Genomic DNA, 23,344 nt, shown 5'->3' on the forward strand with positions numbered 1-23,344 from the left:
TATTTGTTTATTGTGAATTAACACATATCTTACTGTTTTGTATGTAGGAACTTTGCTTGAATTCGGGAGTATGGAAGACTGCTTTGCCCTTTGATTGAAGACAGTTTCTTGATGGATTGCTTCTATCTATGAGATCATTTTTAGTTGTTAGATTATGTTATATGAGACTTATTTTACTTTGTTGATGTCAGACTTTGTTGATGTCAGACTATGTGCTAAGATACCCACATAAGTATTTGTTGATGCCAGACTATGTTATGCAAGAAGTATTTTTACTCTGTTTATTTGGATGTGTTCATTATGCACTGTAGTGCTGTCGCTGTTTACTGTTGTTTTCTACATTGTCGCCATCGCTTATTATGCCGTCGTTTTTAGATATTTTTTATTAAAAAAAGCCCGACAAGTGCGCCGGCCAGTCTGACAATACACAGACCGGACCGACGGCACTGTCCCACAGGGCAGCGTCGGACGGCGGTAGCAAAGCGAGTAAACTAGAGGGGTCTGACTGCCTCTGTGGCGCCGGGTATTTAAGCCGGTCGTCGCGCGCTCCGTCGGGCGAGGTGGGACTAAACAAAAATGCGCTCAGGTTCCCGTCGCCCCGCGGGGTACTTGGGCCGTTGTCTGTCAGGCTTTAAATTTTTATTGGGCCGGCCCACGCGGTCACGCGCGTCGCTCCGGACACGGTGGCGGCGATCGAACGTTTAGTCCCACCTCGCCTGCCGAACGGGGCGTCGACCGGCTTATATACGGAACATCGGCACTGGTATTAAACTTCTCTACTAACTCGACAGTCACTGGGCCGTCTTTGCTGCCCTGTTGGCCCGTTTGCCGACGTGCAAAGATATTCACCGGGCGGGCATTTTTTTAAACATAATCTGTTTAAGTCACACAAGTAGCCGACGACAGAAGCATTTTTTAACATAATATAAGTAGAGGGAACATGGATTGTTTTATTCAAACAAGTAGACGACGGTAAAAGTATGAATATGAGTAATTGAAAATTGTAGACGACGACATGAAGACAAAATAATAATCCAAATGTCATTCTCAACTTAAATATTCAAACAAGTAGTTCCTTCTTCATCACAAAATATTAGAGTCAAAATAAATGAAAACATCATTTGAGCGTACAAAATTTTCTGTTGCATAATTTTTGCCGCATTTATTTCTTCTTTGCAAGCCGGGTAACTTTGTCTTTCACATCGTTGAGCGTATTTCTCTCTGAAAAAATAAGCTGCGCAATCATTAAGTCCCTCGATTTATCAATTGACCCCTGTTACAACTTCATATTAGTCCAATGTGAATTGTATCACATAATGAATTCAATTAAATATAAGCATTTGAAATAAAACCAGACCTGCAAAAAACAGCTTGTCCAGTTTTCACCGTCCCAGTATTGAAAGCATCGAAGGACAAATATTCCACATCAATTGCTGGTCCATACAAACAACGATTCATAAGTTCGCATTTTAGGTAAGATATTAAAATAATGTGAAAGTATATACGCACCCATCTTCCTGTTGTGGCATATTATACGTTTTAATAGGCCAGGTAGACACATCCGGATAATTCACAGCACCGCTCGCATTCGCATCACGTATGTCATACCCAAGTTGTTTTCTCTGTTCATATGAATGATAGCACGCAAAGGATTTAAGACAGTTTAATTACAAACTGATAGTTTCGATATGCCCATGCAAATTTATACCGTACCAGCTCCTCAACTTTGTCTTTAACTTCACTGTCAAGTTCGCGTCCCATCAAAGAATCAAGAACCTAAAACTCTTCCTTCGGGCGATGCATGATGACCGAAACCCAGTGGGTATTTCCCTTATTAAGAGGAATATAAGTCTGCATCACAACGAATATACGATGTAATCAACACATATTGTTTTATTATTTATATCATGTAAATGCATATGTTAAGCTAATCGAACTTACCTTATATTTTTTTAAATACTCATTGGTGCATCTATTCACGGGTCCATTCTTCTTCGCCACAACTTCGTTCTCATTTCTTTCTGGCTCGGTGTCTGGTCTAAATTCTAGTAACCAATTGACCAGCTAGGTCGGCATTATATGACGATCGTCACCAACAACTCCCGACAGATACGTGTTGGGGAACGTAGTAATTTCAAAAAAATTCCTACGCACACGCAAGATCATGGTGATGCATAGCAACAAGAGGGGAGAGTGTTGTCTACGTACCCTCGTAGACCGAAAGCGGAAGCGTTAACACAACGCGGTTGATGTAGTCGTACGTCTTCACGATCCGACCGATCAAGTACCGAACGCACGGCACCTCCGAGTTCAGCACACGTTCAGCTCGATGACGTCCCTCGAACTCCGATCCAGCCGAGTGTTGAGGGAGAGTTTCGTCAGCACAACGGCGTGGTGACGATGATGATGTTCTACCGACGCAGGGCTTCGCCTAAGCACCGCTACGATATTATCGAGGTGTAATATGGTGGAGGGGGGCACCGCACACGGCTAAGAGATCAATAGATCAATTGTTGTGTCTATGGGGTGCCCCCTGCCCCTGTATATAAAGGAGCAAGGGGGAGGCGGCCGGCCAAGGAGGAGGGTGCGCCAAGGGGGGAGTCCTACTCCTACCGGGAGTAGGACTCCTCCTTTCCTTGTTGGAATAGGAGAAGGGAAGGGAGAAGGAGAAAGAAGGAAGGGGGCGCCCCCCCCCCCCCTCCCTAGTCCAATTCGGACTAGTCAATGGGGAGGGGTGCGGCCACCCTTTGGGGCCTTTCTCTCCTTTCCCATATGGCCCATTAAGGCCCAATACGAATTCCCGTAACTCTTCGATACTCCGAAAAATACCCGAATCACTCGGAACCTTTCCGAAGTCCGAATATAGTCATCCAATATATCGATCTTTACGTCTCGGCCATTTCGAGACTCCTCGTCATGTCCCCGATCTCATCCGGGACTCCGAACTCCTTCGGTACATCAAAACACATAAACTCATAATATAACCGTCATCGTAACGTTAAGCATGCGGACCCTACGGGTTCGAGAACTATGTAGACATGACCGAGACACCTCTCCGGTCAATAACCAATAGCGGAACCTGGATGCTCATATTGGCTCCCACATATTCTACGAAGATCTTTATCGGTCAGACCGCATAACAACATACGTTGTTCCCTTTATAATCACCCAGTTACGTTGTGACGTTTGGTAGCACACAAAGTGTTCCTCCGGTAAACGGGAGTTGCATAATCTCATAGTCATAGGAACATGTATAAGTCATGAAGAAAGCAATAGCAACATACTAAACGATCGAGTGCTAAGCTAACGGAATGGGTCAAGTCAATCACATCATTCTCCTAACGATGTGATCCCGTTAATCAAATGACAACTCATGTCTATGGCTAGGAAACATAACCATCTTTGATCAGCGAGCTAGTCAAGTAGAGGCATACTAGTGACACTCTGTTTGTCTATGTATTCACACATGTATCAAGTTTCCGGTTAATACAATTCTAGCATGAATAATAAACATTTATCATGATATAAGGAAATAAATAATAACTTTATTATTGCCTCTAGGGCATATTTCCTTCAGTCTCCCACTTGCACTAGAGTCAATAATCTAGTTCACATCGCCATGTGATTTAACATCAATAGTTCACATCACCAAGTGATTAATACCCATAGTTCACATCGTCATGTGACCAACACCCAAAGGGTTTACTAGAGTCAGTAATCTAGTTCACATCGCTTATGTGATTAACACCCAAAGAGTACTAAGGTTTGATCATGTTTTGCTTGTGAGATAATTTTAGTCAACGGGTCTGTCATATTCAGATCCGTAAGTATTTTGCAAATTTCTATGTCTACAATGCTCTGCATGGAGCTACTCTAGCTAATTGCTCCCTCTTTCAATATGTATCTAGACCGACACTTAGAGTCATCTAGATTAGTGTCAAAACTTGCATCGACGTAACCCTTTACGATGAACCTTTTGTCACTTCCATAATCAAGAAACATATCCTTATTCCAGTAAGGATAATTTTGACCGCTGTCCAGTGATCTACTCCTAGATCACTATTGTACTCCCTTGCCAAAATAAGTGTAGGGTATACAATAGATCTGGTACACAGCATGGCATACTTTATAGAACCTATGGCCGAGGCATAGGGAATGACTTTCATTCTTTTTCTATCTTCTGTCGTGGTCGGGTTTTGAGTCTTACTCAATTTCACACCTTGTAACACAGGCAAGAAACTCTTTTCTTTGACTGTTCCATTTTGAACTACTTCAAAATCTTATTAAGGTATGTACTCATTGAAAAAACTTATCAAGCGTCTTGATCTATCTCTATAGATCTTGATGCTCAATATGTAAGCAGCTTTACCGAGGTCTTTCTTTGAAAAACTCCTTTCAAACACTCCTTTATGCTTTGCAGAATAATTCTACATTATTTCCGATCAACAATGTGTCATTCATATACTTATCAGAAGTGCTGTAGTGCTCCCACTCACTTTCTTGTAAATACAGGCTTCACCGCAAGTCTATATAAAACTATATGCTTTGATCAACTTATCAAAGCGTATATTCCAACTCCGAGATGCTTGCACCAGTCCATAGATGGATCGCTGGAGTTTGCATATTTTGTTAGCACCTTTAGGATTGACAAAACCTTCTGGTTGCATCATATACAACTCTTCTTTAATGAATCCATTAAGCAATGCAGTTTTCTTTATCCATTTGCCAGATTTCATAAAATGCGGCAATTGCTAACATGATTCGGGCAGACTTAAGCATAGATACGAGTGAGAAACTCTCATCGTAGTCAACACCTTAAACTTTGTCGAAAACCTTTTGCGACAATTCTAGCTTTGTAGATAGTAACACTACTATCAGTGTCCGTCTTCCTCTTGAAGATCCATTTAATCTCAATGGCTCGCCGATCATTGGGCAAGTTAATCAAAGTCCTTTGTTCTCATACATGGATCTCATCTCAGATTTCATGGCCTCAAGCCATTTTGCGGAATCTGGGCTCACCATCGCTTCTTCATAGTTCGTAGGTTCGTCATGGTCTAGTAACATAACCTCCAGAACAGGATTACCGTACCACTCTGGTGCGGATCTTACTCTGGTTGACCTACGAGGTTCAGTAAAATAACTTGATCTGAAGTTCCATGATCATCATCATTAACTTCCTCACTAATTGGTATAGGCGTCACAGAAACTGGTTTCTGCGATGAACTACTTTCCAATAAGGGAGCAGGTACAATTACCTCATCAAGTTCTACTTTCCTCCCACTCACTTCTTTCGAGAGAAACTCCTTCTCTAGAAAGGATCCATTCTTAGCAATGAATGTCTTGCCTTCGGATCTGTGATAGAAGGTGTACCCAACTGTCTCCTTTGGGTATCCTATGAAGACACATTTCTCCGATTTGGGTTTGAACTTATCAGGATGAAACCTTTTCACATAAGCATCGCAACCCCAAATTTTAAGAAACGACAACTTTGGTTTCTTGCCAACCACAGTTCATAAGATGTTGTCTCAACGGATTTAGATGGTACCCTATTTAATGTGAATGCAGCTGTCTCTAATGCATAACCCCAAAACGATAGTGGTAGATCGGTAAGAGACATCATATATCGCACCATATCTAATAAAGTACGGTTACGATGTTCGGACACACCATTACACCGTGGTGTTCCAGGTGGCGTGAGTAGTGAAACTATTTCACATTGTTTCAACTGAAGGCCAAACTCGTAACTCAAATACTCTTCTCCACGATCTGATCGTAGAAACTTTATTTTCTTGTTACGATGATTTTCAACTTCACTCTGAAATTCTTTGAACTTTTCAAATGTTTCAGACTTATGTTTCATTAAGTAGATATACCCATATCTGCTCAAATCATCTGTGAAGGTCAGAAAATAATGATACCTGCTACGAGCCTCAATATTCATCGGACCACATACATCTGTATGTATGATTTCCAACAAATCTGTTGCTCTCTCCATAGTTCCGGAGAACGGCGTTTTAGTCATCTTGCCCATGAGGCACGGTTCGCAAGCATCAAGTGATTCATAATCAAGTGATTCCAAAATCCCATCAGTATGGAGTTTCTTCATGCGCTTTACACCAATATGACCTAAACGACAGTGCCACAAATAAGTTGCACTATCATTATTAACTTTGCATCTTTTGGCTTTCATTTTTTATGAATATGTGTATCACTACGATCGAGATCCAACAAACCATTTTATTGGGTGTATGACCATAGAAGGTTTTATTCATGTAAACAGAACAACAATTATTCTCTAATTTAAATGAATAACCGTATTGCAACAAACATGATCAAATCATATTCATGCTCAACGCAAACACCAAATAACACTTATTTAGTTTCAACACTAATCCCGAAAGTATAGGGAGTGTGCGATGATGATCATATCAATCTTGGAACTACTTCCAACACACATCGTCACCTCGCCTTTTACTAGTCTCTGTTTATTCTGCAACTCCCGTTTTGAGTTACTACTCTTAGCAACTGAACCAGTATCAAATACCGAGGGGTTGCTATAAACACTAGTAAAGTACACATCAATAACATGTATATCCAATATACCTTTGTTCACTTTGCCATCCTTCTTATCCACCAAAAACTTGGGGCAGTTCCGCTTCCAGTGACCAGTCCCTTTGCAGTAGAAGCACTTAGTCTCAGGCTTAGGTCCAGACTTGGGCTTCTTCACTTGAGCAGCAACTTGCTTGCCGTTCTTCTTGAAGTTCCCCTTCTATCCCTTTGCCCTTTTCTTGAAACTAGTGGTCTTGTTAACCATCAACACTTGATGCTCTTTCTTGATTTCTACCTTCGTCGATTTCAGCATCGCGAAGATCTCGGGAATCACTTTCGTCATCCCTTGCATATTATAGTTCATCACGAAGTTCTACTAACTTGGTGATGGTGACTAGAGAATTCTGTCAATCACTATTTTATCTGGAAGATTAACTCCCACTTGATTCAAGCGATTGTAGTACCCAGACAATCTGAGCACATGCTCACTACTTGAGCTATTCTCCACCATCTTTTAGCTATAGAACTTGTTGGAGACTTCATATCTCTCAACTCGGGTATTTGCTTGAAATATTAACTTCAACTCCTGGAACATCTCATATGGTCCATGACGTTCAAAACGTCTTTGAAGTCCCGATTCTAAGCCGTTAAGCATGGTGCACTAAACTATCAAGTAGTCATCATATTGAGCTAGCCAAACGTTCATAACGTCTGCATCTGCTCCTGCAATAGGTCTGTCACCTAGCGGTGCACCAAGGACATAATTCTTCTGTGCAGCAATGAGGATAATCCTCAGATCACGGATCCAATCCACATCTTTGCTACTAACATCTTTCAACATAATTTTTCTCTAGGAACATATCAAAAATAAACACAGGGAAGCAACAACGCGAGCTATTGATCTACAACATAATTTGCAAAATACTATCAGGACTAAGTTCATGATAAATTTAAGTTCTATTAATCATATTACTTAAGAACTCCCATTTAGATAGACATCTCTCTAATCATCTAAGTGATTATGTGATCCAAATCAACTAAACCATGTCCGATCATCACGTGAGATGGAGTAGTTTCAATGGTGAACATCACTATGTTGATCATATCTACTATATGATTCACGCTCGACCTTTCGGTCTCCGTGTTCCGAGGCCATATCTGCATATGCTAGGCTCGTCAAGTTTAACCTGAGTATTCCGCGTGTGCAACTGTTTTGCACCTGTTGTATTTGAACGTAGAGCCTATCACACCCGATCATCACGTGGTGTCTCAGCACGAAGAACTTTCGCAACGGTGCATACTTAGGGAGAACACTTTTATCTTGAAATTTTAGTGAGAGATCATCTTATAATGCTACCGTCAATCAAAGCAAGATAAGATGCATAAAAGATAAACATCACATGCAATCAATATAAGTGATATGATATGGCCATCATCATCTTGTGCTTGTGATCTCCATCTCTGAAGCACCATCATGATCACCATCGTCACCGGCGCGACACCTTGATCTCCATCGTAGCATCGTTGTCGTCTCGCCAACTATTGCTTTTACGACTATCGCTACCGCTTAGTGATAAAGTAAAACAATTACATGGCGATTGCATTTCATACAATAAAGCGACAACCATATGGCTCCTGCCAGTTGCCGATAACTCGATTACAAAACATGATCATCTCATACAATAAAATATAGCATCATGCACTACTGGAATCAGCTAATTTGCCATCTGCCAGCTCTTTGCCGTCTGCTAGCTGACGGCAAAGTCTTTGCCGTCAGCTACCAAAAAGCGGACGACAAAGAAATGGCAGACGGCAAAGAAGCTTTTTGCCATCTGCCAGCTCTTTGCCGTCTGCTAGCAGACGGCAAAGAATCTTTGCCGTCCGCTGGCGGACGGCAAAGAGGGAGGTGGCCCCCACCCCCGCCCGTTTGAAAAAAACTTAACGCCCCACCTCAAGAGGCAAAAAGGCGGACGGCAAAGATTGGCGGACGGCAAAGAGCCGATTACCTAACGGCCCGTACCCCCCCCCCCCCGCCCGTTACTCTCTGTTCTCTCCTCTCTCTCTCCTCCCCGACGCGCCCCGCCACCGTGCACATCCCGCCCGCCCGCTGCCGCCGCCCGCCGCCGCCCCTGGCCCTCGCCGCCCGCCGCCGCCCCGTCGCCCCACCACCCGCCGCCCCCCACCCCTCCGCCCCCCACCCCTCCGCCCCGTCGCCCCCTCCGCCCCGTCGCCCCCCACCACTCCGCCCCGTCGCCCCCCACCCCTCCGCCCCGTCGCCCCCTCCGCCCCGTCGCCCCCCCACCCCTCCGCCCGGCCAGCGCCACCCCCGCCGCCCCTCCGTCGGCGGTGCCCCCGCCGCCCCTCCGACGCCCCTCCGTCGGCGAGCGCCCCACCCCTGCCGCAGGTGAGCCCCACCCCTCTTCTCCTTTTTTCTGTTTTTTTAGTTTAGTTTTTTAGTTTTAGATTTTTAGTTTTAGATTACTTTTAGTTTAGTTTTAGATTTAGTTTAGTTTAGTTTTAGATTTTTTTTCTGTTTTTTCTGTTTTTTAGTTTAGATTACTTTTAGTTTAGTTTTAGTTTTGTTTTAGGTTACTTAGTGGTAGGTTTAAGAAGAGGAAAAAGGAGAAGAAGAAGAAGAAGAAGAAGAAGAAGAAGAGGAGGAGGAGGAGGAGGAGGAGAAGAAAGAAGAAGAAGAAGAAGAAGAAGAAGAAGAAGAAGAAGAAGAAGAAGAAGAAGAAGAAGAAGAAGAAGAAGAAGAAGAAGAAGAAGAAGAAGAAAGAGGAGAGGAGGAGGAGGAGGAGAAGAAGAAAGAAGAAGAAGAAGAAGAAGAAGAAGAAAGAGGAGAGGAGGAGGAGGAGGAGGATGAGGAGGCGAAAGCTAGAGGAGAGGAGGAGGAGAAGAAGACCACCGACACCCCGACCCCGACCACCGACACCCCGACACCTGACACCCCGACCACCGACACCCCGACCCCGACACGACACCCCGACACCGACACCCTGACACCACACCCACCCTTACCCCGACACCGACACGGCACCCCGACCCCGACCCGGCACCCCGACCCGACACCCCGACCCCGAGACCCCGACCCCGAGCCTGACCCGACACCCCGACCCCGACACCGACACGGCACCCCGACCCCGACCCGGCACCCCGACCCCGAGACCCCGACCCCGACCCCGACCCCGACCCAGAGCCTGACCCGACACCCCGACCCCGACACCGACACGGCACCCCGACCCCGACCCGGCACCCCGACCCGACAACCCGACCCCGAGACCCCGACCCCGACCCCGAGACCCCGAGCCTGACCCGACACCCCGACCCCGACACCGACACGGCACCCCGACCCCGACCCGGCACCCCGACCCGACACCCCGACCCCGATACCCCGACCCCGACCCCGAGCCTGACCCGACACCCCGACCCCGACACCGACACGGCACCCCGACCCCGACCCGACACCGAGACCTCGACCCCGACCCCGACACGGCACCCCGACCCGACACCCCGACCCCGAGACCCCGACCCCGACCCCGACACGGCACCCCGAGACCGACACGACACCCCGACCCCCGACACCTCCCGAAAAGGTGTTCTTTGGCCTTCCAGAAGCCGACGGGGTCATATATTTGTGAATTATTAGTTAGGTCATATATCTTTCGATTTTGTTATGAAAAACATCATATATAATTGTGTTGATCGGGTAGTTTTAAATGTGCAGTTGTTTCATCGCTGCGAGGTTTGGTGTTCGACGACCTCGCCGTGCGTTTGACGAGCTCTGCCCCTTCGTTCGTGGGTGAGCACAAATGACATGTCCTCCTCCCCCATTAATTATTTGATCTATTCCGATGAAACTTGATAGCTAGCTACATATGTGTCTTGAATCATCAGTATGCGTAACCAATATGTGTCTCCCATTCGAAAGCGTCATAGTTATAAATATGCATGCATTTGCATATTTATAACCTTGATTCTTTCGAATTGTCCAACGCTATCCATGGACAGCTCGAGTATGTTTAGATTGGGTTCGTTTTCCCATATGCTTTGCTCCGGATCCGACGCATAAATTTCGTCAGTGCCTCCCCTGTTGTTCTCCGGGTACACATCCTCTCTGTTTATTGCAGAGACGTGTATCAGGAGAACAGCGGGGAGGTGCTGCCGAAATTTTGCGTAGGATCCGGAGCATAGCATGGGAAAATGAACCCAATCTAAACATACTCAGGTGGGATTAGGACCTATCATTACCTATTAGAGTGTAGGTTGCATGGACGTAATAAAATTGACAAAGTAGATCAACTGATGAATATATACATGGTGAATTATATATATATATATATTTGTTGTGTGTCTAGTAGCTCTGAAAGTCAAGATGAGTGATCGTGCGTGGATGTACACCGGTCACACTGGTCAGAACAAATGGAGCACTGAATGGTTCACAAAAACCAAGGGGTTTGTGCGAGCCGCATTTGCAAATGGCCAGAGGAAAACCTGGTGCCCCTGTTTACGGTGCGGCAATTGGGAAAAGAGGACAGAGGCTGAAATGGGAAAACACCTGCAGAAGAGTGGTTTTACGCCCGATTATACGGTGTGGACATTTCATGGTGAGTCTGCCCAACGTGACCGAGCTGAGGTGGATCGTCGTCGCACCGACGAGCATGGTACCGGGATGGAAAACATGGTGCAAGACTTTGATGATGCTCGGGATTCGGACGAGGAGATGGAGGAATCTGCAAAGGCCTTCAATGAAATGTTGGAGTCTTCAAAACGTCCGCTCCATGAGCACACTGAGCTTTGTCAGTTGGATGCCATCTCACAAGTAATGGCTCTGAAGGCTCAGTTCAACTTGGGCAGAGAATGCTACGATGCAATGATGACAGTATTTGGACGCTTTCTACCCAAAGGCCATGTAATGCCTGCAAACCTGTACCAGTTGGACAAAATCCTCCGTGCACTGAAGATGCCCTATGATAAGATATATGCCTGTGAGAAAGGATGTGTCTTGTTTAGGCTTGACTATGCGGACTTGAACTATTGTCCCATTTGCAAGTCTTCCAGGTATGTTGTGGTAGACAACGGTATGGGTGAGAAGACACAGACCAAAATCCCCGTTAGTGTTCTTCGGTATATGCCAATCGTACCAAGACTTCAACGTCTTTTCATGGTCGAAGAGATGGCCAGACAGATGACATGGCACAAAACGGGCAAAAGAACCGAACTAGATGCAGATGGGAATCTGATGATTGTACACACATCGGATGGTGTTGCGTGGAAAAAGTTTGATGAATTACATGGTGACAAAGCGGCAGATCCGAGGCATCCTCGAGTCGGCATCAGCACGGATGGGTTCAGTGTGTTTGGTATGACGGCAGCCCAATACAGTTGTTGGCCCGTATTTGTCTTTCCACTCAATCTCCCCCCCGGACAGATTATGCAAAGAAAGAACATTTTCCTGACGTTGATAATTCCAGGGCCCAACTATCCGGGGAAAAATATGAATGTGTACATGCAACCGCTTAAGGACGAATTGCAAGAAGCCTGGGATAATGGGTTCAAGACATACGATGCCTATAGCAAACGGAACTTCATAATGCGTGTCTGGTACATGTACTCGACGCATGACTTGCCGGCGTATGCGCTATTCGTTGGCTGGTGTGTGCATGGAAGGTTCCCGTGCCCCACATGCAAGGGAGCTCTTGAGTTTCGTTGGCTTCAGGCCGGTCGCAAGTTTTCTTGCTTCGACATGCATAGACAGTTCCTGAATCCTCGCCATAAGTTCAGGAAAGACAAGAAGAACTTCATCAGAGGTAGAGTTGTCAAAAACTCTACACCACCTGCATTGACAGGCCAACAGACCCTGGATCAGTTAAACGCTCTCGAGCCAGATCCAGAGCGTCCAGGGTACTTCAAGGGGTATAATTCTAAGCACGCCTGGACTCACAAAACATGCTTATGGGATCTGCCTTACTTCAAAGACCTCCTTTGCCCACACAACATCGACGTGATGCACACTGAGAAGAATATTGCCGAGGCACTTTTTGGTACATTGTTCGGCATAGATGGGAAGTCAAAGGATAATACTAAGGCTAGAGTCGATCTGGAGGCGCTATGTGATAGGCCGTTACAAAACATGAAAGAACCGAAAGGAAAGCAGAACTGGACGAAGCCAAAGGCATGGTTCAATCTTGGAAGGCCAGCTATGAGGGAAATTATCTTGTGGGTGAAAATGCAGTTGATGTTCCCCGATGGGTATGCAGCGAATCTACAGAGGGGAGCCAGTCTTGATAAATTGAAGATATTTGGTCTCAAGAGTCATGATTGGCACATATGGATTGAGCGGGTAATGCCGGTGATGTTGCATGGCTTCATCCCTGAGGATGAATGGCTAGTACTGGCAGAACTCAGCTATTTCTTCCGTGTTCTTTGTGCGAAAGAACTATCGCCTGGCGTGCTAGAAGAAATGGAAGAGTTGGCGCCGGAGTTGATCTGCAAGTTAGAGAAGATCTTTCCACCGGGCTTCTTTAATCCAATGCAACATTTGATTTTGCATCTCCCGACCGAGGCAAGATTGGGGGGGGCCGTGCAAAATCGTTGGTGCTACCCAACTGAGAGGATGCAGAAGACGCTTCGACAAAAATGTAAAAATAAACGTAGAATTGAAGCATCGATGGCTGAGGCATTCATCACTGAGGAGGCGGCAAACTTCGTGACAGCACACTACGAAGCCAAAAATCGTCATTTGCATAATCCGAAGCCTCGGTACAATGCTGACGACCCTAAAAAGGGTGGATCCAACCTCAGCCTATTCAAAGGGAATCTTGCACCAGCCAGTGTTTCAAATCCAGTATCTTTGGATAACGAACAATGGCGGACCATTTCGTTGTATATCTTCAACAACCTGATAGAAGTGCGGTCGTACATCGAGTAAGTTCTCGGTACATAGTTTCGCAACTTCTATTTCCTTTGAACTGCTCTTATTCCTGGATATTTCATACAGTCGATACGTCGCCTTATTCTCGTATGGAGCGGTGATCCAAAAGGATTCTGTCGAAGAGTATGAGCTTCTCGCAAAGCAAGGAGGCGGCTATCCCGGTTTCATCTCTTGGTTCAAACAAACGGTAATTTCTATTAGACTTGTAGGCTAATTTGTAGGCGGCTATCCCGGTTTCATTCGCTAATTTGTGCGTAATGCAACAATCCTTTCATATTAAACTTGTAGGCTAATTCAGAGTCTATGCACGCCGAATTGAGACAAGTCGCTAATGGTTTTGACTATAAGGCCCGTTCATTTGACAAATACGACATCAACGGGTATCGCTTTCGTACCTATGGCAAAGAGCTATCTATGGCCGACCGAAAGTCTACAAATTGTTGTGTATCTGCTATCGGCGAAGGAGGTACCGAGTATTATGGGAGAGTTGAAGCAATTTATGAACTTCTATTCTATGGTGAAAACCCACCGAATGTCGTAGTCTTCAAATGTTATTGGTTTCAGCCGAAGGAGACTAGAAGGACTCATGAACATATAGGGCTAGTTGAAATCAACCAAAGCACCCATTTAGATGTTCCTGATGTCTATATTACGGCTCAACAGGCGACCCAAGTATTCTATCTACCGTGGGCCTGCCAAACTAATCCAAATCTGAAAGGTTGGGATATCGTTTATGAAGTGCCGCCACGTGCTAGACTATCTCCCCCAAAGGAAGAGTATTATGAACCTCACATTAACCCAGACACATATGAAGGAGAATTCTTCCAAGAGACACGTCTTTCCAAAAAGCGTTTCAAGAACCGCTATACTTCACCCCAAAACATTGAAGTAGACAGCGACAGTGAATCCGACATCACCCCAGAGGAGGAACAAGAAGAGCCGGAACAAGAAGAGGTTACTGCTGCGGATGACCTGTCATTGCTTGACCGATTACGTCAAGGTGGCCTTGCACATGTTGATGCCACTGAACCCTATGAGCCCGTCATTGATTATAGTGATGATGATGATTATGCATTTATTGATGATACTGATCGAGATTATTAGTAGTGTCAGGTATTAAATTTTGTAATGTTGTACTTGATGATGATACACTTAAGTGATACACATATTATTATTCATGTTGGTCTTTTTTTTATGTTGTACTAATTTCGTTTACTGTTTGTCATGGCAGGTGTTGAAAGATGGTGGGCGCTGGTCGGGAGCGCGCCAAGGCCCCTTCTTCGTCGGCGCGTGGTCTGAGGTCTTCGATTCCAGACGCACCTCTCCGCCGAGCGTTGCTGGACAGTATGTCCACACCGCCGGGCCCTTCTTCGTCGACCGCGGTGCCCAGCAGGGGACGAGGTAGGAAGAGAGGAGGTGGGGCACGTGGTCGCGGGAGAGGAGGTAGGGTGACTGCTACGGCGCCTTCCTCGCCGCCACCCCCAGCTGTTTCACCCGAGCACGTGACTGCTAGGGTGGACTCGTCCGAGGAGGAGGCTACACGGACTTCGGTCCACGAGCCTCCGGTCCACGGGTCTTGGGCCCACGAGCCTCGGGTCGACTGGCCTTCGGCCCACGAGACCCCGGAGGAGCACATGTCCGGATGGGGTACCTGGCCGGATCAGCCCGAGGAGCCGAGTGGCCATGCTGATGATGGCGGGGAGCCGACTGATCTTGAGGAGGAGGGTGGCACCGTCTACCAGCGTAGTGCTACACGGCTCCCGTCCGTGCCGGCGACCCGCGAGCAGAGGTGGTTGATCTTCCCTGATGGGGAGAGGTACGTAAGTGCATTTAATATTTTTGTACCTTCTACATTCACGTTTCTTCAAATAACTAATGCGTTGGCCTTGTCATGCTGTAGGGGTTGGGACCACCATCATAGTGTCCGCCGGCCCAACTCCGTCCTTGGAGTTCTTTGCCGGCAAAACTTCCCGGGGTTTGTCACGTTGCCTGGTGAGGGTCGGCTTCCAGAGCTTGGGTTGAGCTGGGAGCACTACGTGGCTGCCCCGGCCCCGCCGGATGTCATTATCGACGGTGTCGTGTGCGACACGAGGGCAAACATGGTGATCAGGACGTTCTGGGTAATTTCTCCTTTACACATTTCAAAATCTTCGACTAGCTAGTTATTAATTGTACTAATCAATATTGTCTCATTTGATTGCAGACATTCTACAGGTGTGAGGAGGGATACGAGGAGGACGCGGCAAATGTTATCCAGAACATCTGCAAGCGCCTACTCCAGAACTTACGGCACGAGGCTCGGGTGCAGGCTGTTCGAGACTACTACGCCTTGCGTGGTATCAAGAAGACCAAGCCGGCGTGCCGCGATAAGTTCCTGAGTAAGGAGCAGTACATGAAGGTAATTCTTAAGGCCTTCTACTTAAGTTCCTTCATTTAGTAATTCTTAGCCGTAGCGCTCAAGTTTCTATTTGCTAACTTAGGCGCCTCCGAGATGGTGTGCGGATCGGATGGATTGTTGGGAGGTGTTGGTCGATGAGTGGTGCTCAAAAGAATGGCTAGCCCTCCACAACCAGGCCATGGACAAACGTGCCCAAATGGAAGGTGTGCCACACCATCAAGGCAGCTCCAACTTATATCAGTTCGGGCGCAACTGGGTATGTGGTTTGCTTCATGATTCATGCAGTTCATTCATCATGCTATCTTGAGCCCTTTAATTACTAATTTTCATTGTTTCTCTCTTTCAGGCACGCTACAATAAGGCGGATAAGGTGCCAGAGGTGTACGACCTGTATGCCATGGCCCACACTGGCTCTTTCAAGGAAGTCAAGGCTTTCTCTCAGTCTGACCTCGATGATGCAAACAACTTCACCAACATCTCCTCCCACAACAAGCTCGTGAGATATAGAGATGAGGGGAAGGCGAGGAAAGGGGAGGACTTTAACCCGAGCCAGGGTCCCATTGATCCAGAGCTGGTGATGATATCTGGTGGCGGGAGGTCCCATGGCTCCATAGCCATTGGAGATGGACTTATCCGTTGTCCTAGCACTCTCCCGGAGATCAAGGCGCACCAGTCGAGCTCCGCTCCTGAGATAAGGCCTCGTGAACGGCCAGTGCAACTCGCCATCAAGGTTAGTGATACGTACTCAGTTATCTTTCTCCATTACATTGTGTGCGCTTCCATCAATGATTACAAATGGTCATGTGAGTGGTGTTGCAGGCTGCTATACAGACTGAGAGAGATAGAACGGAGAAACTTCTGGCGGAGGCGGCGGAGAGGCAGCGGGAGATGGAGGAGAGGACGAGAAAGATGATGGAGGAGGAGAGGGCACGGAATGACATGCAGGCAAGGGCCATGTACGAGCTCCTTGTGGTAAGTTTCTTCTGCAGATTACTTGCTATTCTTAACATTTGAGTCTCATTACTAACTAGTATGACTCTGTTCTGAAAACCAAATGTGCAGTCTGTGTGCGAGAAGTCCGTTCAGCCCGCTCCGCCGATGCCAGTGATTGCTCCTGGGAGCACGGTGAGTTTAATTTGAATGGACATTACTTGCTAGTCTTAACATTTGAGTGTCGTAATGCTAACGAGACATTGGAAATGATCTTTGGTGCAGCTTAACTCCAGAAACGCATCGCACGATCCTTCTCCAGGTAGTGGCACTAGCCACCCCGCTCCTACACCTCCCTGATCACGGTAAGTTTCTCTAGTGTTTTGCTTAACAAATGCATAAAGACCTAGACTTAGCTTTATTTCCTCCAATATGCTTACCATAATGACCTAGAGTTAGCTTCTTTTCCTCCAAAATGACCCATTTTACCTAGGTTAGCTTATAAATGATGCAGTTCATCCAAGTTAGCTCAAAAATGACCCATTTTATCTAGATTAGCTCCTAAATGATCCATTTTACCTACGTTAGCTTTAAAATGGCCCATTTCACCTAGGTTAACTCCAAAATGACCCATCTTACCTAGGTTATCTCATAAACGATCCATTTCAACTAATTTAGCTCATAAACGATCCTTTTGACCTAAGTGAGCTAAAAAACGATCCATTTCACCTAAATTAGCTCTTAAATGATCCATTTCACCTAAGTTAGCTCAAAAAGATCCATTTCAACTAAATTAGCTCATAAATGATCCATTTCACCTAAGTTAGCTCAAAAACGATCCATTTCAACTAAATTAGCTCAAAAATGATCCATTTCAACAAAGTTAGCTAAAAAACGATCCATTTCAACTAAGTTAGCTCAAAAACGATCCATTTCAACTAAGTTAGCTCAAAAACGATCCATTTGACCTAAGTGAGCTAAAAAACGATCCATTTCACCTTAGTTCCCTCAAAAACGATCCATTTCACCTTAGCTAGCTCATAAACGACCCATTTCAACTTAGTTAGCTCATATATGATCCATTTCACGTAAGTTAGCTCATAAATGACATACTCTTCTTGTTCTAGTCTTCTTCTTGTTCTACTCTTCTTGTTCTAGTCTTCTTCTTGTTCTACTCTTCTTGTTCTAGTCACCTATTTCTAACTTTCTTATTTTGCCATTTTGCAGATTTCATTCACTTCATGGAAGCTACTCTTCTTGTTCTAGTCTTTCTGTTTATGTATGGATGAAACTTTGTTTATGTATGAAGGCTCTTTGTGATATGAATGGAACTTTGTTTATGTATGAAGGAACTTTGTTTATGTATGAAGGAACTTTGTTTATGGATGGAACTTTGTTTATGTATGAAGGAACTTTGTTTATGGATGGAATTTTGTGATATGAATGCCTGTGAAATATATCTATACATGTCATATATATTTGGAGTGAAAATTGTTGGATTTAATAAAAAACAGAAAAAAGAGCCAATATGCAGGCTCTTTGCCGTCTGCCACCGACGGCAACGGGCTCTTTGCCGTCTGCCGCGGACGGCAAAGAAGCCACGTGGCAGCCAACTGTGCTTCCTGGGAGCTGACCCATTTGGTCAGTTTGCCTACAGTGGCAGACGGCAAAGACTTTGCCATCAGTGGCAGACGGCAAAGAACCTGCACTTTGCCATCAGCGGCAGACGGCAAAGAACCTGCCATCTAGTGACGTGTAGATGACATCATACGGCGGACGGCAAAGACCATAGAAATTTTGCCGTCAGCGGCGGACGGCAAAGGTCTGCCGTTAGCCACTTAACGGACTGACAGCGCAATTATTGCTGTCCGCTCTCTTTGCCGTCCGCGGCAGACGGCAAAGAGCCTTTGCCGTCCGCCGCCAGGAAGCGGACGGCAAAGCAGCTGTTTACCGTGGCCTACTTTGCCGGAGCCTTTTGCCGTCCGCGGCTGACGGCAAAGGCCTTTGCCATCCGCCGTTCGAGCCTTTGCCGTCCGCCGTGGCAGACGGCAAAATAGCTGTTTCCTGTAGTGATGTCTTGACCATATCACATCACAACATACCCTGCAAAAACAAGTTAGACGTCCTCTACTTTGTTGTTGCAAGTTTTACGTGGCTGCTACGGGCTTAGCAAGAACCGTTCTTACCTACGCATCAAAACCACAACGATAGTTTGTCAAGTTGGTGCTGTTTTAACCTTCGCAAGGACCGGGCGTAGCCACACTCGGTTTAACTAAAGTGAGAGAGACAGACACCCGCCAGTCACCTTTAAGCAACGAGTGCTCGCAACGGTGAAACCGGTCTCGCGTAAGCGTACGCGTAATGTTGGTCCGGGCCGCTTCATCTCACAATACCGCTGAACCAAAGTATGACATGCTGGTAAGCAGTATGACTTATATCGCCCACAACTCACTTGTGTTCTACTCGTGCATATAACATCAACGCATAAAACCAGGCTCGGATGCCACTGTTGGGGAACGTACTAATTTCAAAAAAATTCCTACGCACACGCAAGATCATGGTGATGCATAGCAACGAGAGGGGAGAGTGTTGTCTACGTACCCTCGTAGACCGAAAGCGGAAGCGTTAACACAACGCGGTTGATGTAGTCGTACGTCTTCACGATCCGACCGATCAAGTACCGAACGCACGGCACCTCCGAGTTCAGCACACGTTCAGCTCGATGATGTCCCTCGAACTCCGATCCAGCTGAGTGTTGAGGGAGAGTTTCGTCAGCACGATGGCGTGGTGACGATGATGATGTTCTACCGACGCAGGGCTTCGCCTAAGCACCGCTACGATATTATCAAGGTGTAATATGGTGGAGGGGGGCACCGCACACGGCTAAGAGATCAATAGATCAATTGTTGTGTCTATGGGGTGCCCCCCTGCCCCCGTATATAAAGGAGCAAGGGGGAGGCGGCTGGCCAAGGAGGAGGGCGCGCCAAGGGGGGAGTCCTACTCCCACCGGGAGAAGGACTCCTCCTTTCCTTGTTGGAATAGGAGAAGGGAAGGGAGAAGGAGAAAGAAGGAAGGGGGCGCCCCCCCCCTCCCTAGTCCAATTCGGACTAGTCAATGGGGAGGGGTGCGGCCACCCGTTGGGGCCTTTCTCTCCTTTCCCGTATGGCCCATTAAGGCCCAATACGAATTCCCGTAACTCTCCGGTACTCCGAAAAATACCCGAATCACTCGGAACCTTTCCGAAGTCCGAATATAGTCATCCAATATATCGATCTTTACGTCTCGGCCATTTCTAGACTCCTCGTCATGTCCCCGATCTCATCCGGGACTCCGAACTCCTTCGGTACATCAAAACACATAAACTCATAATATAACCGTCATCGTAACGTTAAGCGTGCGGACCCTACGGGTTCGAGAACTATGTAGACATGACCGAGACACCTCTCCGGTCAATAACCAATAGCGGAACCTGGATGCTCATATTGGCTCCCATATATTCTACGAAGATCTTTATCGGTCAGACCGCATAACAACATACGTTGTTCCCTTTGTCATCGGTATGTTACTTGCCCGAGATTCGATCGTCGGTATCTCGATACCTAGTTCAATCTCGTTACCGGTAAGTCTCTTTACTCGTTCCGTAATACATCATCTCCCAACTAACTCATTAGTTACAATGCTTGCAAGGCTTATAGTGATGTGTATTACTGAGTGGGCCCAGAGATACCTCTCCGACAATCGGAGTGACAAATCGTAATCTTGAAATACGCCAACCCAACAAGTACCTTTGGAGACACCTGTAGAGCACCTTTTATAATCACCCAGTTACGTTGTGACGTTTGGTAGCACACAAAGTGTTCCTCCGGTAATCGGGAGTTGCATAATCTCATAGTCATAGGAACATGTATAAGTCATGAAGAAAGCAATAGCAACATACTAAATGATCGAGTGCTAAGCTAACGGAATGGGTCAAGTCAATCACATCATTCTCCTAACGATGTGATCCCGTTAATCAAATGACAACTCATGTCTATGGCTAGGAAACATAACCATCTTTGATCAGCGAGCTAGTCAAGTAGAGGCATACTAGTGACACTCTGTTTGTCTATGTATTCACACATGTATCAAGTTTCCGGTTAATACAATTCTAGCATGAATAATAAACATTTATCATGATATAAGGAAATAAATAATAACTTTATTATTGCCTCTAGGGCATATTTCCTTCAATACGACGAATAAGCATTGATAACCTGAAAATAATTTAAATGATGTATAACAATTCCAATTTGCAGTGAACGGTAATATAAAACAGAACAATAACTTACATCACCGGTTATCCATTGATGGTTAAGAATCTTACAAGCCCTCTCTGCACTAAGACCTTCGCGCATGCCATCATTGAATATTTCCTTCTTTCTATGTTTTCCTGAATGCTCATAAGCACGGACAAACTTAACAAACGCTTTCACCACATCGTATTCATCACTAGAACTTTAAAAGACTTTTTCTCGAATAGTTCTACATCACATAACTCTAATATGTTACTAAATCAATGATAAGTAGTAAGTTCAGCGCAAAGTCAATTAGAACAGCCTGAAAATTTATAAAACTCACTTGCTTTTGCAGAACGTTTTGCACGCTTAGTCGGTATAGTACGCACATAAGGAGACTTCACAAGGTTTGATACCTTGCGCTTACATTTCCCAACAACCTCCTCCGGTACCTCATCTTTTCCAATAGAACCAACTGATCCACGTGATGCGATTTCATCTGTTCCTAAAGATGTAATGGATTTCTCATCAGATACCTCAGGAACTTCGATAGGATCATCTTTATCACACTTGAAACTATCCAAATAGTCAGATGTGCAATAATAAGGTCTCTTTTCTTCAGAATCATTAAGATCATCTTCATCATCCTCTTGCACATTCTTTTTTGCTGGTGTTTTCAAATTGTCCATATCAGGATGATATACCCATTCTTTACGAGGGTCTCCACCATAGTTTCTAGATTCACTATTATCACCATACTCATTCTCTTCTTCTTTTTCAATATCACCGGCTTTGTAGAAGACACCGCTTTTGTTCAATTTCTCTATCACCCTCTGTGATTACAAATAAGTTTTAGTTAGTTAGGTGACACATCAAAAAACAAAGTGAACGGCAAAAAAAACGAAAATTGTACATGTGCGCATAGCTCTGGCAAACGAAGCATGTCCTTACGAAGCATGTCCTTACGAATGTGCTTCAGCTCAGTCATAATCCGATCCATAATAGGATTCTGGCTAGCGGAAGCCTCAATGTACTCACACCTTTTCTCCTTCCTGTAATGTTAGATTTTTTCGTACTGGATTTCTTGTTTTTTTTTCAGCTTGTTCCACTCTAATTTTGTTTAGTCGGTACTCTTTAGTAATGGTGTCATCGATCTACAACATAAAGAATCATACATTCAAATTTAATTAATAATTAATTGCAGACTTTAAATGAAAAAAAAAATGCACGTATTACCATCCCAACACCACGACCATATTCAAAGTCGTACGTGTCTCTTTTCTCCGCTGCCTCTTCTTTCCAGTTCCTCATCAAGGGGCTCAACAGCGTAACGGATCATACCGCGGACCGGTGATTGGCTGCACCTTCTCCCAATATAGATACTGCAAAACAAAAAAACAATCACTTAGCACGTGTTACACTATTATTACATAATACAAATGTTCAACTTAAGAAATATATCATACCTGCAGAAGTGCTAGGTTGCCACATGGCCATTCCCTAACACGGCCGGGCTGCAAGACCATACCAATCTCCGACAAACAAAAACGCAAAGTGAATGCGTTCCAGTTGAACTTTTTTATCGACCTGACATCTTGCACTAGCGCATAATAATTATTTGGTATGTACTCATCAGACATTGGTGCAATTATAGTCCCTAACAGGGTGAGAAACGCCATCCAAACAAATTCATCGTCCGCATTTTGATTTCTCACAATCTTCTCAATGAGATCATCAATCATGATTTTACCAGTCTTTTTTTAACAAAACTAACTGGATTGTTTTACTGCTTTCCCTTGGTCCATACTCAAAAAACTAGAAACATCCACTCCTTCATTCTTCAAACCAAATATAGCAAACACATCATCAGGCCGCAGTGAAATCAACCCTTTCTTTTTGGCTGCCTCTTGGACCATGAACTTTTTACTACTTGGATTGAAACCATGAATCGTAAGCGCAAGCAGATTATCACGCATCTTCACCGAAGGTATTCGTATCATGCCCTCCATCTCCATTTCGTAAAATGTGAATCGTTGACTTGGTGTTATCTTATTAACAAGACTAACCCACTTTTCTACGGAACATGCAGTCACGCCATCGATGTCCATACTGCATATAATAATATCTATGTGACATTGCATGCAGCTGAGATGTTATATTATGATGAAACATATTTAAAAAATACCTATCCGACGGCGACCAGTGTGGGCGGCGGCGGGCGCTGACGGCGACCAGTGCGGGTAACGACGGGCGCTTACG

The 23,344-nt window shown here is 45.4% G+C and overlaps 1 pseudogene; it reads right to left on the reverse strand.

Moving 5' to 3' along the window:
* Nucleotides 1-1,162: 1,162 nt before the first annotated feature.
* Nucleotides 1,163-22,725, reverse strand: LOC141042792 (uncharacterized; annotated as a pseudogene).
* Between the last annotated feature and the right edge of the window lie 619 nt (nucleotides 22,726-23,344).

This window comes from Aegilops tauschii, chromosome 3, assembly GCF_002575655.3.
Source record: "Aegilops tauschii subsp. strangulata cultivar AL8/78 chromosome 3, Aet v6.0, whole genome shotgun sequence".
NCBI classification, from domain to species: Eukaryota; Viridiplantae; Streptophyta; class Magnoliopsida; order Poales; family Poaceae; genus Aegilops; species Aegilops tauschii.